The 17476-nt window shown below is 34.4% G+C and overlaps 1 long non-coding RNA gene across 1 annotated transcript in view; it reads right to left on the reverse strand.

The window, feature by feature from the left end:
- Nucleotides 1–3586: 3586 nt before the first annotated feature.
- The window catches only part of LOC106035131 (uncharacterized), a 28456-nt gene continuing 14566 nt past the window's right edge, over nt 3587–17476 (reverse strand). Inside the window, exons 2-4 of the long non-coding RNA XR_001206556.3 lie at nt 17081–17176; nt 6047–6154; nt 3587–5406 (exon numbers count right to left, since the gene is read on the reverse strand). This is a non-coding gene — a long non-coding RNA (uncharacterized lncRNA). The remainder of the gene's footprint in view (nt 5407–6046; nt 6155–17080; nt 17177–17476) is intronic.

Below are 17476 nucleotides of genomic sequence, written 5' to 3' on the forward strand. Positions count from 1 at the left end.
AGGCATAGCTGTTTTCTGTATATTCCATCCTCTTTCCATTAATTATACAAGACATAGGCATAGTAAGTTAGCTAAGTTTAAGTCTTATAACTGAACGAAACAAGTCAGGACATAAGAGTCACTTCAGTGGAAAGAATGATAAGTGGATCTGTAAAAAATCCACACTATGAAGTAATAATAAACAAATATGATCTTTCTTGATCTTGATTTGTTCAGTGCCATACATATGTATAAATTGCAATGTCTACATGTATATTTAACCATGTCTACACTTTGCACCATGTTAGTAAACTCCAAGGGAAAAATATGTGTATAAATATATTTATTTCTTGTCCTAATCGGAGCACTCCATTGTTTATGTTTCTATTTGAATAGCACTTTCTCTGAAATGCCTGAAGTATGAGAAGTAACAATACGGAAATAAAGTTTTTCCCCTCTCAGCACCAAGATTAATGAGCTTGTCAACTACTAGATAGTATGCAAATTTTCTATAACAACAGTATCTAGTACATTTTGTTGTACAAGTAAAAGAAGAAGCAATGGGGTCTCAGAATAAGAAAAAACATAATAAAAGCAGATGCATGGAGTCAGTCTTGGGTCAAATAACATTGTAAACTTACATTGCCAGTCCTGCTACTATCTCTGTTCAGCAGGACAATTGATAAATTTTATAAATGCGTTCTTTTGTGTACATCCTGCTCATTCTGCTAGGGTGGTCACTTTCTCTTAAATTCTTCTGGGATTTCACTCGTTGATATATAGTTTTTCAAGCCTACATACCTCACCTTCACTCACACCCCTACTACTTTGCTCTTTTGAACTCTGTAATTCATGTGATGTAGACCTTAGCCAGAACTCAGAGCAGTGCTCAAAGGAAGGACTCAAAATACTAACAATGGCCAAGAGGTCACTTTGCCATTGAATTTTAAGACATGCTTAAACATTATTGAACATATAGCTAAACAAGTAACTGAAATTAAATCACCATTTACTACCTTTTAAATGTTCTTGAAGTGACACACATTTCTCGAATCCACTAGATTATAGAACTGTAAATGCATCACAGAGTTGTAGGTGAGCCAAGAAAAGAATAAGAATGTAACAGCATTTAAAGTAATAAACGTAACTATGAGTCTAATGACTAGCTGTGAGTCTTCTATCATCACTAACTATTAAAATGAAAAATGTAAGACTGTCACCTACTGCATTTTCTACAATGTCTATCATATTTTCAGTGGAATCATAAGTATATGATGATGTAGAGAAATACTTTACCAATAATTTTAAGTACAATGATCAACCAATATTTTCCATCCTATGCTTTCTATCCAGCACAGGAACAACAGTGGGTTTACTATCATGTCAGAGATTATTTTTTAACTGAAAAGTATTTTTTTAGAAGATGTGATAGACTTTTAAAGAATAAAAATATTTCAAAATACAGGTAAATACTTTTATACAAGAAAAGCATGACAAAATTATGTAGTTTAATTAAGCTAAGCTTTTTCTAGATTATCTGACATAAAATGAAAATACAGAACAGGAGAAATAATACAAGTGATGGATTTCCTTTTATATGCACACTTCTGCAACACAACGACTACTGTTCTTGACTCTATGCCCTATATTCTCTTATAACAGCATTAGTCATAGGCTTAGCTGCTCTCCTATTTTTCCTTGATCTTCAAGCTGCACAAGCACTGTTGTCATTTCTTTATTATTATCTGCTCCTATCTTTGGCCAAGCCCTGGCTAACATGCTCATTTTTATCATTGCTTTGTTTCTTTCTTGGCTTTGGACACATCATTATAAAAGGGATAATTCTATTTACACTCATTATGTAAGGAATTTTTAAAAATGGTGGCAAAACCCTGTAGTTTCAAAAATAAGTAGTTCATTTCCTCAATTTCTTTCACTTCCCTCAAAACATATGGACAAGAAGCAAGAGAACATCAGCCTGTAACAAGGACTGAAGTTCAGTCTCCTAGAAAAAGCTAAGACTGGTAAACGAATAAAACCAGGATTCAGACAGAATTCCATTCTGAATACTGCCATATCTTTCTTGAGCAGTATTGAAATAAGACAGCTCCCATGTACTGCCCTCATATTTCTGTGTGCAAAATGGGTATGATTTTTCTGTCTAGATCATGTGACTCATTTTTGTAATTTAGTTCATCAGGTAGAAACTGAGAGCACTACATATAGCATTAAAAAGCTTTTATGAACGTCTTAACCAAAGATTGTGAAAAAGTCAAAAGTGCGCAATGGAGTATGATAGGCAAACTTGGCTGACAAAGAAAGGAAAAAGTGAATGTCTGTTTAATTTAAAGGTAGTTGGATTTTCTGGCTTGTTTTCCAAGCATGAGAAGGAAAAAGGACAGTTTAGAACTAGCTGTGGGTAGAGAAGAACATTCTGAAGACTGAGATTACCTGTCATGTTTCACAGGGCAGTACCTTGATTATTTAACAAAGATTTTTTTTTTCTCCAAGTTCCATCCTTTCTTTTTGATCCAGATGTGACCTACCTATGAATGCATCTATTAATGACAGTAGAATAACATCATCAACTTAATTAAAAAAATATTTGGTTTTAGGAAAGTAGTAGAAGAAAAGTTTGACTGTAGATTGTTGCAATCTGGTATAACAAGCCCAGAACAATGAAGCAGGAGGCTTCAACATCTCAACTCCTACAGCTCCTGTTGTTCAGATATGAAAAATAATATTAAGCCATTTAACTTTCTATTTAGGGAACTATTCTTATGGTATAGATAATAACATCTGCCATGAACATTGCATACTATGAAATTTCAGACATTACAGTCGATGAAAGTTCTTTATTCATGTCTTTAAAAGAGTATGGTAAATGAAGCCCAGAGAGATTTATGCATCTAACTTTTCCTGGAGATTACTTATAATAAGTATTCTTTCTAATCCCTCCCTATCACATGACCTTATTTTTACTTTGCATATCAGCATTTTTTATGTCTCTTTGTAAAGGTGTTTTGTTTGCTTGTCTTGGAGAAGGCAGACATATCCAGCCATATACTTTGTTCCTACAAAGTTCAGTCTTCCAGCAAAAAAGACCTAGGTAGGCCTCTTCAGCACCAGTTATCTCTTGTTCAGATGGCCCCTAAAACTACCACCATGTTCATTAACTTTGCTGGTTTTGTGCTTGATAGAATTCACTGTGGTGCTTCTGGAATAGTTTCTTTTATGTTTTATGCATGGCACCAAGCAAAGCTTTCTTGCTACAGCACTGACTAGCAGTTTATCAAATGTCAGGCTTGGTCTATGTCAATATTCCCCAAGTCTGCTGTTCCTGTAATTGTCAATAAGGTAAGTTTTGACAACCTCATTTTGCAGAAGTGCTATAACACAGTAGCATTTTTAAGTGTGCTACAGCTGAGCTTTTTATGAAACAATATATAGATTTTGACTCCAACTGTCTTGCTTACAAAAAACTAGAGCTTCTCAAATACCATTGTGTTTTTGAATATAAAATACCTATCTAGATGATCCATGGTAACTTTCAGGTAAAAAATTATGTTTCTATTCTCAATGTTTTGGAAATCTCTTGGACATCTGGTTCAGCAAGCTGCAGCAGCATAGAGTCCTGCTGGCTATCATTTGTCACTTCTATTGCTTTTGTTAAGTTTAAAATTGACTTTTACTACTTTTCTACATGTTCCTTCTGATGATGAGGCTGTTCTGAGTAAATAAAGACACCACAAAACTTTACCACATCTCTGTTTACCTTGGCATTTATAGTTTGCACTTTATGTATCAAATGTCTATTTTTATACATATAGTAAGGTACAAGTTGTTGGGTTTTCTGTTTGTTTTTTAATTTCATCTAATTAAGAGCAAAGTTTGTTGAAATTTAATGAGCAGTCCCTTTTGTGACCTATTGTTTTCTACTAGAATTTGTGTAAGAATTAGTTGCATTTCATTGTGCCTTTATTTTGCATGTCATTATTTAGGTTCTCATCTTCTACAACAACACTAACCTCCAGAGCACTGTGCTTGCCTTTGTTCCCTCCCAATTATTCAGGCCATAGCTGATTAACTAAGCTTCAGAAATAACAGCTTTCTTAATATCCTGTCTAGTTTGAGCTTAAGTTACAGTCCTATATTTCAAAACTTAACTAGCTAAATAAATATAACAAATAGATAGAATCATAGAATCGTATATAACATATATATCTTATAGGAATTTAGGTATCAGTTATAGCTGCTAAGCTCTTTCTTGAAGGTGGCTTAAATCTGTCTCTGTCAGTTTAAACCAAACTAGAATAGAGTAAATTCATCCCTGAACCAGAGAAACCATGCTAACTTCTTCATTGGTTTAAATGATCAATTTACATTCAAATTTTAACAGAAGTAGGTGCAAATATTCTCATAGTCTTTAAGACAGCTCAACAGTTAAAGCTTTCAGGAGTTCAGTGCTCTGTCTTTAACAGCAGTCCTAAGGAAGAGTAACAATTTCTTCTTTATATATTCCATAAATATACTACTTCCATTTATATGTTGTACCTCTTCCTTAATACTGCTTCCAGTGATTGCCAGATCAGATTTGATGCTGTTTTTTAATTAACTCTTGATGCATCTTGTTTAAATCCAGGTAAATGTTTTACATCCTCAGCATTCTTTGTCAAGAAGTTCTGTACAGCTCTCATGTCCTTGGTGATAAACCACCTCCTCTTGCTTGTTTTGTGTATTAATATGCTGGACTCCAGTACTTGTACTGAAAGCTGCAGTGAATGGTTGCTCTCTAGCCTCTATCTCCTTAATACTCTTGATATTTTAGACTGCCATGATACCCAATAAGTCACATCTATCCCACGTTGCAGTCTCTTAGCATACTCCATCAGTCCTTGTATGAAAATTGTTCCATTATTTTAGAATCTCCCTTGGATCATCAGTCTTTTCAAACTCTGTCATACATTCCCCAAAATAAAGGGAAAGAATAGTATACTGTCTTTAAGGTGTGAGCAAGTCACAAATCTGTAAGGTGGTAAAAGCATACAGTTCAAATATGATTCAACAGTCAACAGTATTAGGTATGTTGAGCCACTATACTCTAAAAGGCTATTCCAAAATTAACACCTAAAAGGTGACATCAGTCACCTTCCTGTTAGCTTTTCCCTGATAATTTATAATTATCATCCCTGTTAATTTATAATAAAGGTACACTGCAAATTTTTAATTTCAGTATGTTATGTATGCCTCCTTCTTCAATTTTATTCACATGCCAGGACATTTAGGGTAGCATTAGCTTTTGCTCAACTTCCTAAGTCCATTCCTCCAGCTTATCAAGGTTCTTGTTGTGGGGTGATTCCAGCCAGTATTTATGCACCCCCACAGCCACACATTCACTCCCCTGTCCTCAGAGAGATGAGTAGAGAACTGGAAGAGCAAAAGTGAGAAAATTCATGGTTAAAGAAAAAGACAATAAGTGAGGCAAAGAGAGAAAAAAAAAAAAAGTGATACAAAGGCAATCACTGACCACTTCCCACAAGCAGAACAATGGTCAGCCAGTCCCTGAGCTACGGTTACCTTGTCAGACAGACCCTCTTTCCTCCATCTTCTTCCTCTGTCCCCAGTTTTTATTGATATATTTAATATCCCTAAGGAATGTCTAACCACCAGTTACACATAATTGTTAGTCAGTCCCTAGGCCCAGTGATGTTGTCAATTTTCCACCCCCTCATGGTCCACCTATCGAAACCACCTCCTCACAGTTTGGCTGCTAGAATGTTATCTGGCTATACACACAGCAAGCAATATCCATTGCTCTCCCTTTGTTTACCGAACCAGACCTCCTTGAGACTGAGGTGAAGCTGACAAAGCCTGTAGTTCCCTAGATCTTTATATATATAAAGCACCTACCACCATATTCATAAACAATCTGGAACCACTCTGATGGCAGGGGTGAGAACAGGAGTTGGCCTGCTAGTACCTCAGCACTTCTGTTCCCAACCAATTTCAAGAAAAAAAAAAACAAAAACAAAAAAAAAAAAACAGCTACAAGACTTTGCTGGCATACCTCGAATCTGGAATATATGCCACCTGGTCCCATTCCATCCATGGTCTTGTGTATGCCCAGTTTTCTTAAATGGTTCCTAAATCAATCTTTGTCCTCTTTCACCAGGTACTGAAATCAAAATATTAGCATATATTGTTATAGCATAGGATTCTATTCCTCTGAATTTTTAAATACTTTATCCAACACCAAATGGTTTGGGGATCATTAAGTGAGAAAAATGTTAGAACATTTTCTACACCATAAATATAGAAAAAACTTCCAGTAAGAAAAATATTATATCAAGAAAAGTATCAGATATGATTATGCTGTATATAGGAATATCTCCAACATTTGCTTAAAAATTATATCGAGAGCAATTTGTTGATGAAAACAATTCTGTAAAACAAGAGCACACGTAAATGTCAAATATACTCAAATGCTGATAACTAACTACTAATTTCTCAGCTTCAAAATATGTTTTACTAGAGTATCTATGCTTTCAAATATGGTTCTGTTTACATTTAAGGAAAGTTCACATTTCAATGTGCTTAAAAGCAAATAAAGATCCTAGCTGTGGACTCCATTCTGTGCTCCACATGATTAGACACTCTATCGATTGTTAAAAATGGACACAGCATGTCAGGTTTTGTTTTGGTTTTGTTTTTTTTTTCTTTTCCTTAAGAGCAGTTTATTCAGACTTAGGTTGCAGTAATGCACTATTGATAATAGTTGTCCAATCCAATTTTTCTTCTTTATTTCCTTTTAGCCAATAATTTTCATGATGTATAAGAGTAAAGTAAATTTGTCTTCACAAGCAATCTTATTAACCAAAGTGCTAAAACTAGTCATCATTTACTTTTGGAGATCTCATTATAATTCTGTTTTGAACTTTTCAGCACTGTTTCAGCCTGCAGCTACATCAGTGATATTTCAGATCACAGCTTCCTTACTTCAAAGTAAACATTTGTAAGAGTAGGTAAAAATTCTCCATGAGGGGGCAAAGATTGTTCTTTGGAAGAACATCATTACTTGGCAAATTGTCAGCAGACAAATGAAAAACTCAGAAGATGGAAAGCTAGGACACTGCTGACACTGAATAGGAAGATGAAAAGTAAGGAGGATAACACAAAATTGTCAATTGTTTTAAAATGCCAGCAAGAGGCTGCACCATTGTTTAAATTGACTAGTTCAACTTCAGGAGCACCCCTGTAGTGTCCATGAGACTAAGATGCCATAGGAAAAGCATGCACTATCCATGTCCAGAGCACTGTATATGGATTATTTTTGCCTTATGTAAGAAGACTGAATTAGAAAAGATCCACACCAAAATGCTTCCAAAAGCAAAGCGCTGCTTTCCAGTCTGCAGCACAGAGTTTGTTCCTGATGGAAAGAAAAAGGGAACAGTTCAGATTTCTTTCAGTCTGCTTTCTGCCATTCTGTTCTGTCTATATTTACTAAAAAATCTTTCATATGAAGGCCAGCAAATAAAGATAAATCAACAGATAGGTAAGGACATAAGTAGAAAGATAAATAATAGCAAATACTGCAGTGAGACATGTGGTGCCTGACTCCAAACAACTCCAAATCATTGATTTTCCAACACAGATGCTGCAATACTTAAATATATACATATATGTATATATACACACACAAACATATATCTGATATACCAAAACACAGGGACTAGGGTTCACAGGAATAAACACGGAAGTTGATGGAACAGTTGATGTAACATTGTTATAGCATTGTGTACACACATTTTGAGCATCACACATACACGCATCAATGGTACACTGAAGCCATGTGTGGTGGTTTTACCCTGCTGGACAGCTGAACTCCACCACAACCTCTCACTCCCCCTCCTCAAAGACATAAGGGGAGGAAATAAGATGGTCCTTTGGGGACCCAGGAATTGGACTCAGTGATCCTTGTGGGTCCCTTCCAACTCAGATATTCTACGATTCTATGTTCTGGACGCATACATATCATTTTTCTCCCCCCACCCCAACCCCTTTTTCTGCCCCAAATTTTGTTTAGACAAAAAAAAAAAGAAAAAAGAAAGTAATAAAGGTTCTGAGACACTTGTTATTGCTGTCAGTGGTAGAAGACTAGTGAAAGAGATTTAAGGAAAAAAATAATACAAAGTTACTCTATTTTCCCATTGGGATGTTTGTTCTTGTGATTCTCAGGATTATGATTCTAAAGAAACATTGAAGAAACATGTAAGTTGCTATTTTTGTACATAAAAGCTGCCTGTATGACTTCTGCATGCTGAATTAAAAAAAAAAAAAAAGTCTGAACCATAGATGGGGCAAAAAAAAAAATCACTGTTCCAAAAAAGACCTAAACCCCTTATTGAATATATATGTGTGTGTGATGGATTGTCATCCAAATGTTTACCTGAATTTGCCTAAAATAGTCAAGATATTCCTTGCTCTTCTCAGCAAGAATAGCAGCAAAATCAGCAAAGGAGGAAAATTCGGTATTGTTTTAAGTGCAAGCAGCTTAGTCAGCTGACGTAAGTGTATTTTTTAGAATGGTGAACTTTGTCCCTTATTGTACTAAGGATCTTTAAGTAAAGCAATGCCATAAGCCGTGTGCAGTAAGGGCTGATAATGACCGGGACTATAAAGTCACTCAAAGAGTCTGAAGAAAAGTACCTACACTAAAACAAATTCTTCGATGCAGTGTAAAGTAATTAATTGACAGTCATCTCAATTGAGTGTTTACTCAGCCACCGAATTATATGGAGGTCTGCTGTGCTTGTATTTCCGTCCCTCCCTCCCCCCGGTTTTTATTTTTATTTTTTCATTTAAAGCTGTTTTCTCCTCTGGTGTTTCACTCTTTAATCTTCTTGTCCAAATGATTACTCAGTGACAACATCCTTCCCACCCACACTACTTCTTCACCACCCTTTTACAAGTCCTGTGTTTCTGTTAGCCTTCTTACACATAACCTTTCATTCATCCAACTGCTGTATCAGTAAAATTTGATAACACTGATCATTCAGATATCTGTTTCCTTTGGACTTGCTTGAAGAAATGCTGAGCTATTTGACATTTATTTGATCATAGATCCAAGGACAAAGAATTTCCAGGCTTACATCCAAACTACATCCTGTTTGCAAGCAAACTGTATTTTCTTGTATATCCTGTCATGGTCAATCAGAATTGATAGTCCATCTCTGGTGTGGATATACTTAGCTTCTTGAACTGTCACTTCACATATTCAGTGAGAGATAGTCCTGCACAAAATTCACTGCTATAGACTAAGCATGGCTAAGACTATCCAAACAGCACACAGATGGTATTGAAATACCTGACACTGAAATTTTGTTGTTTCAAAATAGCAGTAAAACAAGCATGCCATTTTCCTGAAAGCTATTCCAGTTTATATATTACTTTGTGTAAGTATCTTGCTTTCAAGGTCCCTCAAAATATAGTGATTTCCACCACCAGTAAAATCCCACGTATTATAGGGAAGATATACTGCTATTTATTTCCTATTTTTGCCTAATTTGTTAAATTATGAAATGACACAGATTAATGAATACTTTCCTAAACAAAGCCCAATGAAATATTTAAGTCCTGCCCCAGTGCTTAGACTGGGACTTGTGATCAATAGAAACTATTGCCTAGAGATTAGTTTTACCATGAATATTAGTGATAAATTGATTGTTAATCTACTGTTCTTATGCAAAAAGGAGACCAACAGAAAAATCTCTAGAAGCTAACTGCAGGAGATTATCTATTCCATCTATTATGTTGGATCAAATGTATCTGTCAAAGATGTTTGCTAAATTCCTTTTAAAAATCAGTGGTGAAAGACATTCTTTCACCTTCTTTGAAAGCCATTATGATTTTTTTCTTATTACCAAACATAATGATTTTTTTACTAGAAAAACAAACAAAACAAACAAGGATCAAACTGACTTCCTCTCATTTTGTTTGTAGGAAAAACAGTTAATCAGCCTTCCCAGTACAATAGGAGTCAAGACGAGTTATCGCATATTCCTCCCCAGACCTAACCTTTAAGGTGACAAAAAAATAAATATATAAATAAAAATAAAAAATTTATTTCTTCATAACTCTTTTTTTTTTTTTTTTAATAAAATTAATGTTACACTTCTCTGGTGGAATCCCTTTGGCTTGTCTGCCTCTCAAATCAGCTCCAAATCAGGTAGTATTTCAGTAAAGATTTCAGTAAAGACCTCAGAGTGGAGTCTCCTCTATTTCTACATTAACATACATTTCAGCGTGAAATGTCCCTCTCTTACAACTGCAAAACAAAATTGACTAAAATTAAGTGCTTTACTATATCTTCTTGTCTAGTACTGCTGCCTTTTTAGTTATTTCCCACTTTACCTCTGCAATTTGATTTTTTTCATAGTTGTAGCATTTTGCTACATATAGTGTTATCATTAGTAGTATTTAGCATAATCTTTGCAGTTTCCTTTTTTTTTTTTTAGCAAGTTCTCCAGATTCATTAAAATCACGTAAGCCAAATCACTTATCATTCCATTCCACGGTGTTTTCCATTTATCTTTATTTAGTGCAACCACACATTGTATAAACATTGTCCATTTCATCAAGCTTTATCCTGTTCCATAGCTTAGGAGCTGAAATATTTAGGGTAAGAGCACACAAGAGCAGTATGCTGAGAGTGTCATGTAAGTCATCTAATATCAAAGATAGAGCTGAGTCACTAAATCTATTGCTTTCAATGACTTAGTTCCCTTACTTGAGGTTGCAAAGCAGGCCTAGCTTCAATCTATGTTTATAGACCATCAATATATCCTAAACTTAAAGCAGCCCTTTGTTAAAAGTCACAACCAAGGTAGAAGCTGTCAGTCCTCTCTACCTTACACTCCTTACACTTGTCATCCAGAGTGTATTCAGTTTCAGCAGATGAATTGAGATTCTGTTTTTTATTCTGCTTCAGACAATTTTAACGCATCTCCCCAGTCCACAAAGAGTGCCATAAAAGCAAGACAGTTGGGGAAATGCTTTACAGGATTTAGATTTGAGGTCCAAGGTTCTTGGCCACACTATATGTAATCCACTTGCAGGCATAGGGAAGGAAAGATCTTCAAAGCACCAGGGAAATTTAATGCAGAACTCCAGACATCTATGAACAGAAAGTGTAGCCATCAGGAAATAACCTAAATTTTGTCTGATAGAGAGAGGTTTAACTTCTGCAATACTTATATACGTTTATATACGGCAGGTACCTGCTGTCTGGGATGCAAAGGCTATGTGCAGTTCTGTTAGATTACCAAAAAACACTGCATGTTCCTCTGACCATTCTGTGAGCATGCCAATGAAATCAAAACATAACTTGCTCAAAACATAACTAGAATACAGACTTGCATGGGCTATGTGTCTTACTAACTAGTTGATATTCTCTTACAGGAAGTGAAACAAATGTTGGCAAGTTCCAATCCTTTTTAATTATCTATGAATCTAGGCCTCTAACAAATCTTTTGGCTTTTATTTGTGACTACATTCATTATCACATTTTATAGGTTTTTGCCAGTTTATAGTGCACATTTTTTTCTTACTACTATTAACAGCAGTTCTTTAGAATGGATGCAGACTTTATTTGGATTACGTTAAAAGAGAAAATCAAGACTTATCTGCAGGGGGAGGGAAGAAAATTTTGGTTACCATTTTCAAGGAAGACAATTTCTTTTCCAATTGTTGCATTCATTTACATATAAAATAGCAGTTTCAGTGAAACTAGAGATTAAGTCATTTTAAGGGAAGATCACTCCCACCTTGAAAAATTCCCCTCTTTTCAGATAGCTGTGTTCTATGATGAGTAAATCAAAACTTTCATATTTGAAATGAGAAAAATAATAATAATAAATCTTATCACTAGAATACTAGGAAAATTGTCAGACACTTTTAGGCAGACAACTAGTGTACAGGAGAGAAAAGAAATCTATACATCTTAGTCAAGATGCGAAACAAATCATCCCCTCATCCTTCTGTACAGATTTTTTTCCTTGCTCCTTCAAAATGACGGAAAAGATGTATGAGACTACAATATAAAGTACATTCTATGTGATACAGTCCTTAGGCATATGTGGTCTTTCAATATAGAAAGATACTTCCATATATTATCTAAAATGAAAACCTTGCCAGCCTGCAAATGTAACAAAAGAAAGGGATGTTGATGCAATATGATAAACCATTACATTTTCTTTTTCCTAGAAGCTCAGCTTAAGTTTAGACCAATACACGTTAGAGCTCTGCACTTTGAAAAAGCATTATATAAACCCAAGGACCATTGTTTGCAATGTCCTAATAAAAAGTATGCAGCAGTTCTCATACCTTTTGAAAAGAGAATGTAGCATGGCTTATCATCAAAACAATAATATTTAATACACATTTAATGCACATTGTGAAGTAGTGCTTGACATTCTCCAAAGAAGTGTAGAAAGAAAAGCTGTGAATCTGAAAGTCTCCCGACAGTGACATAGGAACTTCCCACTTTGTTGCTGCTATTTAAAGCTCACAAAGCATACCGAGTTGTAACATAAAACACCTTTGAACTTCAATGAACATATAGATACTTCCCCTCTTGCTCACCTCTAGCAATTTTTATTTAGAGACAGGAGCTCAGCCTTTATGATGTGACAGTTCGAAACAGTATGTCATTTAGCATCTTCAAACTTTCAGAAAAACAGGAACATACTCCAGACTTCACAGTTACTCGTAAAAAAGTGTTCCAACACTTCTGTGCAACTGATTCAACTGCTGGGACCAGTATTTAAAAAACATACTAATAATTCACTTTCAGAATCTCCATGCAATGCTTACTGTACCCAAGGATCACCTCTTCATTTTACACAGATCTGTCTCTGATTTCTCTTTAGCAGAAACAAACTCCCACTTTAAATCAGCCAGTTAACAATTTGCCTGAGTTTTTCTGAAAACATAACACTTCATCACAACTTCTTCCTTCTCACTAGTGAGAAACACACAGTGTTCTACCAAATATTCTCTTCATACAAAGTAACTAAAGATGGAATAGCACTTTGTTCTGTGGAGAATGCTATCAGTCCTGGAAACAATCTGTTGATGCTACATAAATCAGTTTCATTTCCTCTCTTTGTCATTGGTTCTGATTGACTCAGATCTCAGAAGGTGAATGAATGTAATCTGTTAGATTATTTCCTCATAGTGATTTTTTTTTTTTGTATATGCTCAGCAACAGTACTTGAGTCTATACACATATACACCTGTGGGATCTTCGCACGAATTGCTATTCTGTACTCTATATATAAGTAAAAATAAAGAGTAACCTTAATAAAATTAGTATATTCTTTTTTTTGACCTGTTCCTTTGACCAAAAGTCACATGCTGTTTTTTAAAGCATGTACATTACAGAACAAATAAGAGATTTTTAACCAGCTATGACTAAATGTTCATCTTTTTAATATGCTTTTACAACTCTTAAGGATCTCAAGATTTGCCATCAAATTAAACAAACTGTTCTTAAACTCATTTATTCACAATTATTACTGGTAGCAATGGAAGAAGTAATGGCTTCTGTTTATATGCTTATGCAGAACATGGTTCCCAGCTGGTTTGTTTTTGCCTACCACTCTGTCATACATAGTGTATTACACTACCAAAACAGCTGAGACAAAATAACCTGGATGTGTGGGAGTGCAAGATTTTTTTTTTATTACATTCACAATTTATTTGATTTGTCTACCATGATATCTTCCATTTTAACATTTTGATTAACTGAATTTTTTTTTGGTAAAGTCAGCCTTATTTATTTAGTCAGCCTTATTATTATTTAGTCTAGAATACAAACATATTCAAATATCATGAGTAAACAATCAGGACCAGGTTAAAATTTGTTCAGGATGAGTTTGAATTTAAAATTCATATAATAAAGTTTGGTAATCACTTTTTGCCACTTTTTTTACTACAGTGTACCGACCATGAAGAAATTTCAGAAATATTTAGAAATAGCACTAAAGTTCTTGTGTGTGTTTGTGTTTAAAGCTCATTTTGGTTTTAATTTTGAAGGTTTCATTTGTTTGTTTTTGTTTTTTTAACTACGGATTTAAAGCCCTTTTTGCTTTCAAAATGTGGGTTTTATACTCTCCTATGCTCACAGAAACCAATGTGAGAACATTTTGGTATTTGTGAATGTAGCACAAAAAGTAAAATTTCCTATGGATACATATAATTGTGATTCCACTGATTTTAACTACAGGTAGAAATCTGGACCAAATCTGCTCATGTTTTCTTTTAAGATGTAGGGAACAAACAGGAAAATTTTGATGAATTATGGAAAATAGGCTATGGACCTAGGATGAGAAGTGGAAGGAAGGAAGGAAGGAAGATAAAGCATATGTGTATGAGAGTAGAAGAATAAAAGATAATTTGGTTAATTTACAATACAATACAAACAGAAGCTTTTATTCATGGAAATGTTCATTTTAGTTTTTACTGTTTTTGTATTTTCTAATATAATTAAGAACATTCATTTGAAGTTATGCTTACTGAGCTATTTATTTAAAAATCAATAGGCATTGAAAATAGAATCTATAGTTTCTACATGTTTCTTTTGAATTAGAGATTTTATTTTTAATAGGAAAAATGAGAAAAGGTCAAAATGCTTATTTCAAATTCTGGATGCTTCTATTCTTACAGACAGAAATGGATAATCAAAAGAAATGCAGTGGCCAGTTTAAAAGAATGATTAAATACCTGGTTATGTATCTAAATCCATAGTTACGTCTGAAAATGTTGTTAACTCAAGAATGTTTAAAAAAAGCATTTTTCCTGCTGTCCAGTGTCTCAGTTTAAGTTTACTGTAAGCTCACTATTTGACAAATTTATGTCTAAAAGGCAAAATAAATATACATAATTTCATAAACCTATGTGATGAATGCCTTCTCTTTCAAGCTACTGTGTTAAAATAAATTATTTCAGGATACTTCAATTAATATAATTTTTCAAGAAGTAAAGCATTTATTGATATTTGTATTACCTAATAACTGACAGAACAAATATTTTTCTTGCTTTTATTTACAACTTCATACTCATTCATGATTATGTACTCCCAAAGAATCATGAGATTACAAAACAAGCAGGAAAAAAAAAAAAAGTGTTATTTACTCTTTTTTTCATTTCTGTTTTGGGATTTGTACCTAATCTTCTCCTTCATGACATGCTTAGTTTAATTCAGGTCACTTTGTAAAACTTTACCAATCTGTGTTAGAAGCTTTCATCTCGTTGCTTCATCTCGTAAGCTTTTAAGAAGAATAAAATTTATTGATTTTTTGCATAATGTCATGATACCTGGAGATGTGATTGAAAGATCATTTATGGAACCAGCTGTGTGTCTATTGAAGCATTCCCCAGTCCCCACTGCAACAATTCCATGCCTGTTCACACATGAGTTCCTACCCAGCTTTGAGACTCTCTATATTGAAATTATTTTTTCTATTTTCCAGGCTAATTTTTTTCCTAATACTCATTTATATCTAGGAAGGTCAGTGATGGATTTCCTATCTCTCATATCAGTATCTCATTCTACTAAAAACTAGCAATTACACAGTTTTCAGTTACCAGTTTTTGAAATGTACTGAACATTGAATTTAGCAATAAATGGCAGTAGAGTATTCAGGAAATGGAGAGCGTGTTCTTTCTTGTTTACTTGCACAGTTACACAACCTTCAAGATAAATCCCAGTCCTGAAGAGAATTAAGCGTATAAATATTGCAACATTGTAAGAGTAGTGTAATTGCTTTCAATTGTTCTTGAAGAAATCAGGTTCCTAGGTGCAGTCTCTTTGCCTTCCAGTTACAAAAATCACGTGATTGAAAGGAATAGGTAAACTATTCTATCATCTAGTTTTCTAAAAGCAAAATCTGTTCCAGGTGTACTGGAAGTCCATACCTTACTATGACAAGACTTACCAGGATAAAGATGTTAAAAGTTGTTAATTTTTTAAATGTTTTCCATCTTCAATACAAAACATGTAAGAGTTTAGTTCTAAATGAAATACATTGGGCATAAGTCTGTATCACAGAGGTACTTACCCTAAAACATTGAAATACTTTGGAATTTTTGAGTGAGCCTTGGCTAGCTTTTTAAAATAGGTACTTTTTTGTAAGAGGAAAACTGTTTTAAACTTAATTAGATCAAGAAATATAACATAGCTAGTGAAATATGCATGAGTCAGTTACTCATTATTTCAAATACTTCATTTTTCAGGTATTAAGTCATTTTGAGATGGATTTTTAGTTGGTGAGAAATATCTGAAATATGCAGTTTGGGGTTTTCAACACCTCTGTTGCTAAGGCCCATCTCATTTTAAACTGGCATTCTAAATACAAATTTGTCTATGAATGTCCATTTTTTTGATAAATATACATGTGTACATATAGATAGATAGATTCTGGGTTCTGTGTTGTAACCCGAAGTAGCATGTTAGTCTATTGAAATCTATTTCTGTGATCGAAAGTCACACTAAAATTCACTATGGATTAATTTGAGTTACTTCTGAATAAAGTGATTTGTGCTCAAAAGTGTGATGTAATTAATTATATAGCGTTTGGGTGCTTGTAAACAAACCCTTTTTTGAATTTTACTGAAAATTACAGTAAAATCACCTGTAACAAAGATAGTTCCAATGCAACCACTTCAAGTCTGTCATCTACTGCTGCTAAAACATCTTTTATTGCTCTGGAGACTACCTAGACTAGTCAGGCCTAAGACTGTTAAGGTTCATTAGATCTGTTACTCCAGGGCTGTGCTGACTAGACAGTATTTCATAGCTGAATGCAGGGATGTGGTTATGTTCCATCCTTTATAAAAAGATGACCCATGGAAAGTTTGTAGTAGCTATATTTGACTTCTGATTAATTAAGCTATTCTGCTTGTTGTTTAAGAGGGCCCTTTGCTGAGATCTTATATCATCTTCAGAGAAAAAAAAAAACGATAGGTCCACTTGAGTTTTAATCACTGTACAAAAAACTAATCTAAAAGAATGAAAGCAGAAGAGAACTAGGTATATTCTTACCTTCTGCCACTCAAAATATGCATCACAACCACTTTAGAGCAGAGTGTCTTACTCATTCTTGATTTGCAATGAACAGAAGAGCTGGACAGCTTCATCCTAGTAACAACAGAAATATTCCTTCAATGGAAAAAGTCCTTCTACTGCAAGAGCTCACCCACATCTTCCCTTTGGGAGGAATGGGCTCTCATTAAACTACAGGGCACCAGCTCCCTCCTTAGAAGAACATACTTAATGCTTCCTTCAGAGTCAAGAGTTTAATCTAAAAGCCGGAAAGGAAGCTTTATCACACTATAGGTAACCAAACCCACTGCACAACACAGGGAAGAGGCTCCAGATAAGACAGTACAAAACAGAACCTCTGAGGGAATGTTGCTTGGCTTCTGTGGCTTCTGTGAG

This window comes from Anser cygnoides, chromosome 4 (assembly GCF_040182565.1).
Source record: "Anser cygnoides isolate HZ-2024a breed goose chromosome 4, Taihu_goose_T2T_genome, whole genome shotgun sequence".
NCBI classification, from domain to species: domain Eukaryota; kingdom Metazoa; phylum Chordata; class Aves; order Anseriformes; family Anatidae; genus Anser; species Anser cygnoides.